Source organism: Dermacentor andersoni, chromosome 3 (genome assembly GCF_023375885.2).
Source record: "Dermacentor andersoni chromosome 3, qqDerAnde1_hic_scaffold, whole genome shotgun sequence".
Lineage (NCBI taxonomy): Eukaryota > Metazoa > Arthropoda > Arachnida > Ixodida > Ixodidae > Dermacentor > Dermacentor andersoni.
This window is the reverse complement of record NC_092816.1, coordinates 171493614-171499169: the sequence shown is the minus strand read 5'-3', so window position 1 is coordinate 171499169 and position 5556 is coordinate 171493614. Positions and strand designations below refer to the sequence as shown.

Below are 5556 nucleotides of genomic sequence, written 5' to 3'. Positions count from 1 at the left end.
GAAGTTTTGTTCAGTTGCCTTTGTTGTCCTGCTGCTGCCTGTTCTGCGGCATGGCGGAACCAAGACATGGCTGCTTTTTCTATGTTTTTAGAGTAGCCTCCTCCTGGTTCTGCTTGATATTTTCTATCAGGCAGGCTGCATAAGAAAATAAGTGTCAATGATGCGACGAAAATGAGCTATGACAATGCAGACAACGAAAGTGATAATATTGTAGCAGAAGACTTACTGCACAGTAGCTTGCAAATATTCAGCTCACAAAACTTCATTTTGCCTTTTTCACCATACCAACTGAATTGTTTTGCCACATCCCGCGACATCACACTCTTTAAGATGCGTGCAGTCTTCTGGTTTATGGTGTCACCACCTTGGACAACCATGTGTCTTTTCTGGCAGAAAATGAAATCAGCAATAATCAGTAAATCACTCGCATGTTAGAATAACGCTCTGTGAAAAAAAAAAAAAAAAAAAAAAAAACGAGCTTGCCCCCCGTTTTGCGGGAAACAGTAAGAAAATTAAGGCAAACAGCTTCATTACCATTCGAAGCTTAGCTTCTTTGTTCACCCCAAGTTCAGCATCCCAATCAAGGATGTCTCTTGTGGTCAAAAATGGCAGCTGATCAGGAAGGTTTTGGTTCTCTGGGCATGCTTCTTCAGCATTATTCTTCAGCTCTGTCAAGAGCTGTGTGTGCGCCTGTTGCACAACCTTAATTGTATTAAGGGTGGACAATATCCTCTCCATAAAGGTTGAAAAAAATATTTTCTCATCAAGATCAGTTATGTCAACATATCTGCAATGCTCATACAGAACTATTGAAAGTCAGCAGTGCCTCATTTAGCAATGCATGTGTATTGAAAAAGTGAAGAAGTATGCTGGCAAGAAATCGCTCATTACAAACAGCAGAATGTTGAACAGTGCCACATGACACAAAACAAGCCCAGGCGGCATTTCATCCTATGCGTCTTATCTGTGTGCTGTGTCACACTGCTCAAAATTCTGGTTGACAAGATCTACCAACCACGCCATTTAAAGCAAACATGAGAGGTCAAACATTGACATCATACCAAGCACTTGCGGATCCGTTCTTGATCCTGAGGAAGTGGTAGATGGGCCTGAAATTGAGAGTGACACCATGCATTAATTATCCTTATTGCAAGCTCCAGAAAGAAATAACTCTGGAAGCATGCAAGGTGACTGTCCTGGAAAGTACAAATGCATATTTGAACAAGTCCAATAAAAGTGTCGTTGTGAAAGAAGAATTGGCATTCACCAGCATGAAGGCTCGATGGCACACTTTCGGTTTCGAATCCACCAGCTCTTCCGAACGAAGGCCTAGGACTCGCAGATGCACCTGAAATCACGGGAAAAAAGGCTGCATCTATGCATACGCTCAACACACAATAAAAAAAGTGGTGAGCAGCACTAACATATCACGACTGAGCTGTTGCGTGCATCCTTGTGGCGAATGAGTCAAATTTACTTTGTGATGTTGCGTTAGGAAACATACACAAGTTGATTTGCCAAGAGCAATATCGTGCTTACAGTGAATACAAAGGATTTGGTATTTAGCATTAACATAGGGGAACTTAAGGTTACTTTCTTGCAACAATAATGCTTCAGATTGGCAACACATTAGAAACTTAAATCAAAATCTACTTGGCATACTTTGCCATGTCAGTTTTTTTTTACATTTTTAAGTTGAAGTGAAAAAGATGTACAATACCTGCAGAGCGTTTCTTTCGGTGTCGTCCAGGCATCTTGAATGACTCGTGGGCAGCAGCTGAGTCGTAGCCACCTGGAATTGTCATTTCAATACAATGCTTTTAACCTATCCACACACACAGCCTTGTGCTGGGACGCGTGTTTGTAAGTGCTTATACCATGCTAAGTTTTGGTTAAGATGGTAGACTCCCAGTTTATAGCACAATGTAACTGCCCAAGAAGAACAGGCAGTTGATATGCTTAAGGTTTGTGAACTCATAACTCAATCTCTGCCTTGAGGCAGCTTTGGGGAAGTATGAATTTGGGAAAGTGTGTGTGTACTTCATGTGCGCGCACTTGCACACAAACAAATTAAGAAAACTTCTTTCGTACCAATGTTTGTTACCAGTTGAGGTGGTGTTGGCGGCCTTGGAGGGCGATAGTTTGAGTCATCACCCGAGTCGTCAGTCGTGTCTTGCTCACTGCTGTAATCAGAAGCCAAGGCACTTCATTTTTTTCTTTTTCCGCATCCCAGTTCCTCTTCGCAGCTCATGTCCGAATGATATTGCAGGAAATTCTGCTTCTCACATGCCTTTTCGTAAGTGTCTGAAAAAGGAAACCTTTACAATAGGAAATCCCACAAGCAATTGTGCGACCTTACCAGCCCAGGATTTCGCCACACAGTTGGCTTGTGTCTAGCTAGGAGATGGTGCAGCACCCTCAACAGTGGCTCTACGCCGCTGCGATGAATTTTTCAAAGTAGGCCAATATGTCCTATTTCTTTTTGGATTCAACCACGAACCGTGAACAAGTGCCAAGCTGCAGTCCTCCTCGGGGAACTCTACGACGGCAAACCTGTCAACTTAAAGGAAAAAGTGAAGTACAGTATCCTCCCATAGCTCAAAGACATCAAAGGAAAGACAACGAACATACACAACTGAATATATCGGCCTGTTTTACAAGTCGAGCATATACAAAGTTGTGAACGTACAATTGATTCCGATTTTGACATAATTAAGAGATCAGGAATACATTTCTCACATTAGTACAAGCAAAGCGAATGAATTTTTTTAAATGGCAAGAAATAAAAGCAAACATTGAACGGTTAAACAGAAACAGAAAAATAGTAAATAGAAGTGTAAGAAATCACTGCAGATGTCGCATTGGAAATACGGCATGCTTTCTGCCAAAAGGAAGTCTCACACATTTCAGTGTGATATCCGAAACAGGCCAAAAGTGGATGTCTGAAAGATTAGAAGCCAAAAATATGTTAATGAGAGAGGATTTGCATGGATAAGTATAAAGGTCTTCCAATTTCTGGTACTTCCTCCCAACATGCACAGGCATGTGGCTCACAGCACGGACTGGAAAGTTTTCAACTTTGACAATGCTATCATCATTTAGCATGCACGTGCAGTCCCTCTTGTTCACTTTTATGGTGGCATCTTGAGAAAATAGGAAACCTTTGTACTGAGGTCCTACACAACCTAGTGGAAGTGGTCCATTATCATGCCTCATCAGCAGTTTTTCCTTTTCTGTGAAGCATACAGAGCCTGAATCAAGAGCAATACAAGTTTCTGGTCTGCTGGACATGCTAGCCAGTGCCCGCTCTTCCATAATTCGATTGTAAATGTCGCTGAAGAGGCTTTTCAGGCTTTCTGACATACTTCTTTAGCCTAGGCATGTAATTTTCAAAGGGGAATGCACTGTAACCATGCAGAGGTCCATGAACTCGAACGTCATCTACGACGTGAACCAAACAGTGGACATTGAGTGAAACAGCATGCTCACCACATATTTCAATGAACACTTTGACAAAATGCACAAGCAACCTCTCTGCATACTCCAAGTTCCAAGTGCATGACAGTGGGCTACACAGAATGCTCATGGCGACGTGCAACACCATAAAATTGTCTGCCAGATTATCAGGTATCCTTGACTTCAGGACCACAAGCCAGTGTACAGCATAAGAAGCCGGAACTCTGAAGCCTTCCACCTGTCAATGTCTGACAAGCTTCTTGGCTTTCGAGACATCTCTGATGGCACATAGTGCCGTATTTCAGTACTTGCTCCTGACACAGACTCTCTTGATCGTTTTCCTATTCTATAGGTCTTTTCTCCTTTAATCCAGAGCAGCAGAAGTTTACGAACAACACCTAAGCAAGTCAGGTGCATATAGTCTAGTGGAACCTGCCTAATCAAGTCAATGGGAAGATCCTTGAGGATTGTGTCAATAATATGGTGATCTTCCTGATCTACATTACGAAAGCTTGCATCTGTTCGCAATGGGGCATTGAGTTCAGGGAAGCACATACGACCATGCTTATGATTCCCTTCGGTAGTGCGTTTCGGACAGCTGAAGTATCCACTGTGACCCTTAATGCCCAGAATATAAGCCTTAGCAGGTGCATCACAGATTATTGCACCAACATCTACATGGATCAGTTGGCTTCCAACAGTAACACCATGATGCAGGGCTATTTTCAAGTCAAACACAAACTGCTGTAGGAATGTGTTAGGCTGCAAAGCCTTAGACTGGCCATAATAAATGCCAATTGGAAATGGCTTACTGCTTTCACAATTTGCTGCTCTGCAGAGAATAGGCCAGAACTGGTCTCGTGTGCTTTTTGTCAAAGGTAGTCCATCTACATTCACATGGAGTATGAGTGGGTTAGGCACAGGCAGAACATTTTTCAATGCCTCCTGAAGGCCCTCAGTTAAACCAAAATGACAATACTGGCCTGAACCCATTGGTTTAACACCATATGCTAACCTTGGCGTTGACAAGAGAGCTCTGGCAGATTTCGGGAGGCCAGAAAAGCAAGCATGTGAGCGCATAACCTGCAATAAATGTGTGATGGTAACATGGGGCACATCTCTCTCTATGCACCAGACCTGCAGCTTTTCTTTGAAGGAAACTGTGTTTGGCTGGTCTCCTTGGGACAATGCATTATCACCTAGGGAGCGCATTTGTTCAACAGTTGAATTACAAGGCCCACCATCTCTCGGAGGGCTGTCAAGACATGCACGAACTTCGTCGGTGCTCACATCTGCCTCCGGAAGTTCAAGTGGAGTAAGAATACCGCAACTAGGCCCACCACCACTCTCGGACAATGAATGCTGAAACGACTCGGCAGCGGGCCTTACCACACCGTCTGTAGTGGAATAGGCACCCGGGGCTTCAGTTATTCACGAATCTGCTACTTCAGCAGATAATATTAAGTTAAGGTCTTCCTGCACGCCGCGGCGCACGCGCCGGTATGCAGTCATTCTGGGCAGTGCAGCCATATGTTCAAGATAGCTGTGTCAAACGTACACACGTGTCCAAGAACACCCAGTGGAATCTCTATTGGACTAACAGTTTCAACAATGCACAGACATTAATCGGATGCTATAATTTCCGCCGAAGGCAAAGCAAAAAATGACATCACCTAAACTTACTCCCACTGGCCATTTTGCCGTACACGTGTCCACAATTGGCATGCGCCAACACTAGAATAGGAAAACAAAGAAAACGTGTGAAAGCTGCTAATAATGCATACTAATGCCCATGCATTAATCACTAGGGTTCAATACATAAAGCACTTACCTCGAAGCTTAAGAACGCAGGGACTCAGTTCCAAAAACCTTGTTGCGATGCTGGATATGTTAGCACTAATGAAACACGTACTGTAGTGCTGTTTGCGTGCGGCCTAACCCGATCCAAACGTCAAACGCCACGGAATGTGTCAGCAGTGTTGCCTAAAGTCTCTCAGTGTTGCCATGGTGTCGCGATGATAGCGATGGCGCTGGTCATTACACGCCGAACTCGCACCTTAAAAATAAATATTGCAATGTTATTACTTTTGCTAGGTAACT

At 43.5% G+C, this 5556-nt stretch overlaps 1 pseudogene; it reads right to left on the bottom strand.

Annotated features, from left to right (window-relative positions):
* Positions 1-452: 452 nt before the first annotated feature.
* Positions 453-4790, bottom strand: LOC126524463 (uncharacterized; annotated as a pseudogene).
* Positions 4791-5556: the final 766 nt, after the last annotated feature.